This window comes from Leptonychotes weddellii, chromosome 13 (genome assembly GCF_054177405.1).
Source record: "Leptonychotes weddellii isolate Sample4059 chromosome 13, ASM5417740v2, whole genome shotgun sequence".
NCBI classification, from domain to species: Eukaryota; Metazoa; Chordata; class Mammalia; order Carnivora; family Phocidae; genus Leptonychotes; species Leptonychotes weddellii.
In genome coordinates this window covers 2527539-2535690 of record NC_138381.1, presented here as the reverse complement: position 1 = coordinate 2535690, position 8152 = coordinate 2527539, and the positions used below count along the sequence as shown (strand labels likewise).

The window sequence follows — 8152 nt, the reverse complement described above, 5'->3', positions numbered from 1 at the left end:
AGCAGGCTTCCCGCAGAGCAGGGAGCCCGATGTGGGGCTCGATCCCAGGACCCCGGGATCATGACCTGAGCCGAAGGCAGACGCTTAACGACTGAGCCACCCAGGCGCCCCAATAAATAAAATCTTTAAAAAAATTTTATTTATTTATTTATTTGAGAGACAGAGGGAGCACAAGCAGGGGGAGAGGCAGAGGGAGAAGCAGGGTTCCCACTGAGCAGGGAGCCCGATGCGGGGCTCGATCCCAGCACCCCTCACTTGTACATGAGCACCGTTGATTTCTCCAGCGGGTTAGTAACAAGTGACACATGTGACTTCTTCCTTATTTGCTGAGCATCTGGCAGAAGGATGGAGAGCAAGGTCTCTGGAGCTCTGCAGTTGGGGTTTGAACCCTGACAGCACCGGGGTGTCTGGGGAAGACGACCTCCCGGGCCTCAGTTTCCACTCGGTGACTTTGGAATGGCACCACACCCAGGGGTGACTGAATGTGACCTGTAGGAGCTGCTTTAGATGATGACGTACTCTGCCTGTGGTATTCACTCAACACAAAACAATGTCCTCCAACTTTACTGAGGTGGCTGACCACGTCCAGGACCAAAGCTGCCTCTGAAGGGGGATTCGGTTGCCGACCCAGCCGCAGCCTCAGCCTTCTTGGGGCCCCGGCGGGCACGGTGCTTCGTCCACAGGTGTAGATCAGCTTCCCCCCTGGTGTGGGGCTGGAGGCCGCTCTCGCTGCAGGCTTGGGGCCGAGGCCACCCGTCTCAGGACGGCTGCCGTGCAGCACATTCTCGGGGGCGGGTGGAGGTTATCCCAGAGCTACTGGACACCCTCGCTGGCAATGTACCAGTAGAAATATCTCCAGGCCCACGGTTCCTTTACATAGCCTCATGATCTGAGAGGCCGTGTGGCCCCCACGATGTGAAGATTGGGCCCACTCTTGTCTGCCCGCTCAGGGTGTTCAGGCATGTGGACACCCTTCCTGGCCACCATCACTGCCTCCTGTAAAAGGAGTCCATAACTGGCCGTTTGGCTCTTCTCGGGCATCGACATCGGGGCACCATTACATCGGGGCCAGGCTGGAAAGGACTGGGCGTATGCAGCGCCTCTTGCCCATGGCATATGATTGTGTAATAGGTAGACGATATGGGAAGGGAAAATCCTCATTCTGTTTAAGATAGAAAATGGAAAGTGTGAAAAATCATAGTGAGAATGTTTTATGTGTCCTTTTTCTTTTCTCAGCATTCATTGTAGGTCTCCATGAAATTTTTCAAAAATGTTTTGAGTGCCGTTGACACACATGGTTACGTGAGTCTCGAGTGTACAACATAGTGATTCAGTTTCTCCATGTGTTGTATGTGTTCGCAAGCGTACCTACACCCGTCACCATACAGCACGACTACAACACCCTTGACCACGTTCCCCACGCTGTGCCTTTACCCCCATGACTCATCCATTGCATAACTAGGAAGCCTGAACCTCCCGCTTCCCTTCCCACACTCTGCCCATCCCCCCACCCATGCTCCCCTTTAGCAACCACCCCTTTGTTCTCTGTATTTATGGGTCTGATTCTGCTCCTTGTTTGTTGCTAATTCGTTTGTTTTATTTTTTATTTATTTATTTTATTATTTATTTTTAATTCAGGGATAATTAACATCCAGCATTATATTACTTTCAGGTGTACAACAGAGTGATTCAACCGTTCTGTGCATTTCTGAGGGCTCATCACAATAAGAGTGTTCTTAATCCCCATGACCTATTTCACCCGTCCCTCCACCCACCTCCCCTCAGGCAACCACCAGTTTGTTCTCTGTATTTAAGAGTCATTTTTTAAGTCTTTTTTTATTTGTCTTTTTTTTTTGTTTGCTTGTTTGTTTTGCTTCTTAGATTCCACATGAGTGAAATTATATAGTATTTGTCTTTCTCAGTCTGACCTATTTCACTTAGCATTAAACCTCTAGCTCCATCCATTTTGCTGCAGATGGCAAGATCTCATCTTTTTTATGGTTGCATAATATTCCTGTATGTGCACATGTGTGTGTACATGTGTGTATGCATGTGTGTGTTTATACATACATACCACATCTTCCTTACCCATTCCTCTATTGTGGGCACTTACTCTGCTTCTATATCTTGACTATTATAAATAATGCTACAAATAAACATAAGGGTGCATATATGTTTTTGAATTAGTGTTTTTGTTTTCTAGGGTTAAATACCCAGGGGCGGAATTATTGGATCATATGGTATTTCTATTTTTAATTCTTCAAGGAACCTCCACACTGTTTTTCACAGTAGCTGCACAAATTCTCATTTCACCAACAGGGCACAAGAGGCCCCTTTTCTCCACATCCTCACCAACACTTGTTATTTCTTGTCTTTTTAATTTTAGCCATCCTGACTGGTGTAAGGCAATATCTCATTGTGGTTTGCTTTGCATTTCCCTGATGATGAATGATGCTGAGCATCTTTTCATGTGTCTGTTGGCCATCTGGATGTCTACTTTGGAAAAGTATCTACTCAGGTCCTTTGATCGTTTTTTAATAAGATTGTTCAGGGGTTTTTTTGGTGTTGAGTTGTATCAGTTCTTTATATATTTTGGATACTAACCCTTTATCAGGTATGTCATTTGCAAATATCTTCTCCCATTCAGCAGATTGTCTTTTAGTTCTGTTGGTTGATTCCTTTGCCATGCAGAAGATTTTTATCTTGATGTAGTTCTAATAGTTTATTCTTACCTTTGTTTCCCTTGCTTCAGGAGACATATCTAGAAAAACGTTGTGCAACTGATGTCAGAGACATTCTGTCTGTGTTCTCATTCAGGTTTTTTATGGTTCAGGTTTCACATTTACATCTTTATCCCATCTTGAGCTTATTTTGTGGATGGTGTTCGAAAGTGATCAAGTCTTATTATTTTGCATGTGGCTGTCAAGTTTTCCCAGCACCGTTTATTGAAGAGTCTATCTTTTCCCCACTGTATATTATTGTCTCCCTTGTCATGGATTAATTGACCATATAAACGTGGGTTTATTCCTGAGCTCTCTATTCTGTTCCAGTGATCTATGTGTCTGTTTTTGTGCCAGCGCCGTACTGTTTTTATTCCTATAGCTTTGTAGTATACCTTGAAATCTGGAATTGTGATACCTCTAGCTTTGTTCTTCTTTCTCAGGAAAGCATCAGCTATTTGGGGTCTTTTGTTATTCCATAAAATATTAGTGTTATTTGTTCTAGTTCTGTGGAAAATTATGTCGGTCCATGAAATTAAAAAAAAAAAATCGCATTACATCAAGAAATCATGCCTTAAAGTAGATCCTTTCAAGAGAGAATATTAGCTGAACCACATGAAATTGCCATTTGTGTAAGTCAAAAATGGCCAAAGAGCAGCAATTTCATGTGGTGCAGTTGCATACTTTTCTCAGATGAGCAATGTTTCAGTTGGAGGTTATATTCCTTTTAAAAAATTTGGTGTCAAATAAATGACGTGTCCATGATTAATATGATGCTATAAATGCAAAGCTGCCATAATTATTGATGCCTACGCTAATTCTAAACAGTCAAATTATGCTCCATGTCATTGCATTTTAGAGCTGAAAAGGACCTAAGAGATCATTAATCTAACATCATTTTTAAGATATGGAAATTGAGTCTCCTAGAGGTTAATCACACACCCAGGACTGGAATTCCTATTTCCTGATTTCCAATTCAGTACTTTGCCCCCATCCATAGGCCTCCCTCCCTCCTACAATATGCATATTGAATGGCTCCTATGAACAAGGGCCCCACTGTTCCTTCAGATTTGCATATAAAAAGATAAGAAATCACAGTTCTGCTGTGGCATAAATAAGACCTAAGTGAAAATATTAGCTATTAAAATATTAAACAAGTACTGATATGTTGCTCCCCTCTTTACACGTTAGGACCTACCCATTTCACACAGGGGGTTTAGATGACCCCCCTCTGTCTGACCTCTAAGGGGGGGCTGCTTGCCCTTCCCGGGTCTGCTGTCCGTGGCCCTGAAGCGACCTGGCTCCCCCCACCCCACCACCGAATAAATGAGGGAAAGATCCATCAGGGCTCTTGGCATCTCTGTCTATTTCTAAAGCGAGCATGCTATCACACAGTCTACAGGTGTGACAGGTGTATGGGGCTGTGGGGGAGGGTGTGACCCTCCCTGTTCAGGAAATGTTATATTTGTTTAATCGAAATCAGGACACGACAATCTCATTCTTGCATTTGTGGGGAGATACCCCATATCATGAGCACCCCACTCCCCAGGCAAAGACCAACCTGCTGGCTTGTCCCCTTGGCTGTTGAGGGACAGACCTCTTCCCAACGAGAGGTGCACGGAAGTCACTGGGCTCTCCTTAAGCCGGGCTCTCGTGGAATTGTCTGGTTCTTTGTGTGATGACATATTGTTGTCTTCATGAACGCACCACAACCCAGAGCTGGAGAAACCCTCCAAGGAAGTCACAGGATGGGGCCCTGGGTCCCAAACCTGAGGCTGAAATCCCAGAAGTCATGATGGCGTCAGGCTCGGGGGGCTTGGCTTTATACCACAGAGTCTGCCTCGGAGGCAGGTCGGTGTCCGAGCCAGACACACAGCAGGGAGAACCCCTTAGTCATTTGCGGGCTTCCCCAGGCACACACCGTTCTGCGTTTCCATTGACTAGAGCACTCGACCTATTTTTACTGGTATATAGCTCCCTGGGATCATCCTTGTGACTAGGAGGGTCTCCTGGGCAGGTGAGATGTATCTTGTATCGTCGAATACCCTACACCCACCACACGAAGGCCTTAGGTAAACGTGTGTGGAATGAATGAATGAATATGCGTGTGTGTTCTCACTAGGACCACCTTTTATGAATAGGCTGAGGACCCTGTATAACATGGATTGAGTGGCATCATCTGCCACCAATTTGTGGAATTCGTTATTAAACACTGAGTTAGTGGGATGAAAGGGTTACTCGACGCTGGCATGTGCTCTGAAGATGTGGCACCCTGCAGGGGTGGAGGGGGCCAGACCTCTGAAGTCATTCCCCCCATTAGCAGCTGCGTGTGAACTGCTTTATCGGCTACCCCCCCTCGCTCTGTGACTCAGGCCTCCCCAGCAGGGCCGGCAGGAGGAGGCAGGAAGGATTTCAGGGCTGAAATAAATGTAAGGAAGGGATGTCTGGGAGGAGAGCAGAGGAACTTGGAGGGGAAGGGTCTCCAACAAACCCCTGTCCGCTTTCTCGGGGGCGGGGGGGTCTCTGAGGACCCCGAAGGACAAGGGGCTGCTGATGTGCATCATGTGCCTCTGCTTTTCCACTTCTTCTCCTCGAAGAAATTACCCACAAACTGTCTTCCGGGGCCCGGTGTACAGAACTAGCAAGACGTGTTGACAAGCAGCGGAATGTGAAGGCGCAGCTCTGCAAACACCCAGCTCCCTTGCTAGCCAGTCGGGCCACCGCTTCCTGTCCCGGCTCTCTGCCTCCCGGTGGGTCCTGCGGCGACAGTGCCCGTCCCGCGGGCGCCGGCCAAGTCCCAGCGCGACTGAAGCTACTCCAGGTTCACACAAGGTAAGCCACCGGCCGGCACTAGAGGTGCGCGTGTGCGTGTAGACCGAGCCCTCGAATATGCGGGGGATGATCCGCGTGGGGACAGTGTTTTTGAATAAATGTGACTCGTGGAAACTATTCTAAGAAAGAAATAAACTATGTTGGGACAACTCCTGAGTTGAAGGGAGTCCCGCATCTGGAGACGAAGTTACCGAAGCATCAGACCAGGTGGGGCCACCCTAGCAGGCTGGAGAGCGCACCCAGGGCAGACCCTGGCGCCCCTGTGGTCCCAGCCCTGTGTGAACGCCGAGCCGCTCGAAACCATGGGGGGGGGGGGGGCGGTCGCTGTCCAGTCGCCTTGCCACGCGTCCCTCGAGTCCAACCGCACAACGTCCGAGCCGCAGGGCTGTCTCTGGCCGTGAGCTTGACCCCGAGTCAGAGGACAAGCTGGGTCCCGTGGCCGCCCCGCCAGCGCACGCAGGACGCACGGCTCCGGCGTCGGCAGAGTTGGGGCAGAAGACGACGCGCAACGCGCAGCTCAGCTCCCGCCTGGCCGCCTGGCGTCCTCGGTCTTTCTGAGCTCTTTCTAACAAAGGGCCTCGTTGGCAGCACGGGCTACAGGGAGCTAGGGTCAGCTGGAATCGAAGCCCGAGGGTGGTTTGCTGCGCCCCTCCTGTCGCCTCAGGCGCGGACGAGCGAGCCCCGCGGCTCCCTGTGTCCCCGCGGCAGCTCGGGACCCTCCCAGACACTGGGCTGCGTCCCCAGGTGCTGACAACTTTCCTCCATGACCCCAGCGCCAGTGCTGCCCTGAATGAGCGACCCCCGGCCTTCTGCTCCGGATCACTGTCTGGGGTCACTCTGGAGGGGGTCGCGTACCCCACGGGAGGCGGCCCCCACCCCCACACGACAGCGGGCGGACGGAGACCCAATCGCCCAGGTGACTCCCTTCGTGACTTTGTCTTACCACTGTCTCCATCTGGGACGTGAGGGCTTCAGGGACAGACAGCAGGCCCGGGCCAGGCGTGTTTTCTTTGTTGCAAGTGTGTCCGGAACCAGGGATGGAAAGGATTAGGGTGCCCCCCTTTCCGGATTCACACCCATCTCTTACACGTGGGCTACTCCTTGCCAGCATCGACGAGCAAGCCGTGAGTAAATGCGCTTTCCTGTCTTTGCTCTCCGACTTCCGAGACTAATGGGACAGAAACACGAAGGTGGGAGAGCCAGTGACCTCCGGTGGGAGGACAGGGACTGGTGGGGAGCATCTCCAACTGCTCTGCTTTTGTTTGCTGTCCGCTCAACGCTGCGCTCTCAATCTTATTCTTTCTTTTCTCCCCTTTTTTGGGCCAACCTGTTTTGCGAGACTTTCCATGCAGCCTGCCTTTAACAGCGCCCGTCCCTCCCCTAACCACTGACCGGGGAGGAGGGCTGCAAAGACATAGGTTTACGGGAAATAATGACAAGGCCGCTGCAGAAATCAGGAGCCTGGGTAGCTCAGAATTGTATTTTATCCCGTCTCTGTGCCCTGGAGTCTCCAGCAGCCTTGTGTAACTATGCAATCTTGACGTAAAGATTGGCCAGAATTCTAAACCTGAGAAAAATACACCTCAGCAAAATCCTACGTGATGTCATCATTCAGGAAGCATAGGACGGGAAGGGAATTAAATGATTAAGAGTAACTGTAACGTGTTTTTACTGCTTTCTTCCACCCGCTGTGTGTGCATTCAGCCTTCCAGCCCAACACCGCTCTCCGAGGGGAGTGTCTGAGCACACGGAGCTGGCTCATGTCAGCTGGCTTTTCTCCACTGTCCTATCTTTAAGGCTTTTGCAAGAGTGGACCCCACACTCTCCTCCAGCAATCCACTCAGACCTACCACTCTGCGGCTAGGAAGGGCCTCCTCGCAGCTCTCTGGAATTCTCTTGAGCTGCTCACTCCCTGGGCACCATCAGCTCCTCTGAGTGGGGAATGGCATTTCTCAAAGAGCAAGGGCCCCTTGTGTGCCTGGGAAATCTGCAGGGCACCCCCTGATACATCTCATCCTCTAACAGAGACCGATAGAAATGGATGATTTAAACCTTCATGTATGGTATTCGACATTGGATGCAGAGCACTGAGTTGGTTCTATTTCCTCCCCAGTTAGTGGCACGATGTCATCATGGGCTCTTCCTTGTCTATGTAATGAATTGGTGTCCATCCTACTCATTCCCACTGATCATCATCCCACCCCTGACCACCACCCCACAGTCGGCAAGCACGTTCATGTGCTAAACTTATGCTTTTTTGTTCGTAGGTTTTCTTGAAAAGTGTATCATTTTTTGTTGGAGTGTTTTTAATAAACGTAAATGGTATCGTATCACACATTTTATTCTGCTTCTCGTGTTGTCTGCAAAGGAGTCTGTCGTTGGCAACCATTCTGATAATGTCTATGAGTCCCCTGTAGCTTCTAGCGGTTGGGAGTACTCCATGGTACGAGTTCCTTCCAGAATTGCCTTGCCATTCTTCCAGGGTGGACACCCAGATTGCTTCCAACCTCCCGCTACCAAAAAAACGGGTAAATATCCTTGTGCACAGTTAACACTCTCGTGGGTGTAGCCCCTGTGGAAATGTGAGGACATTTTTTTGG

The 8152-nt window shown here is 49.6% G+C and overlaps 1 pseudogene; it reads right to left on the bottom strand.

The window, feature by feature from the left end:
- Positions 1 to 273: 273 nt before the first annotated feature.
- LOC115937622 (small ribosomal subunit protein eS10 pseudogene) lies at positions 274 to 1047 on the bottom strand (annotated as a pseudogene).
- Positions 1048 to 8152: the final 7105 nt, after the last annotated feature.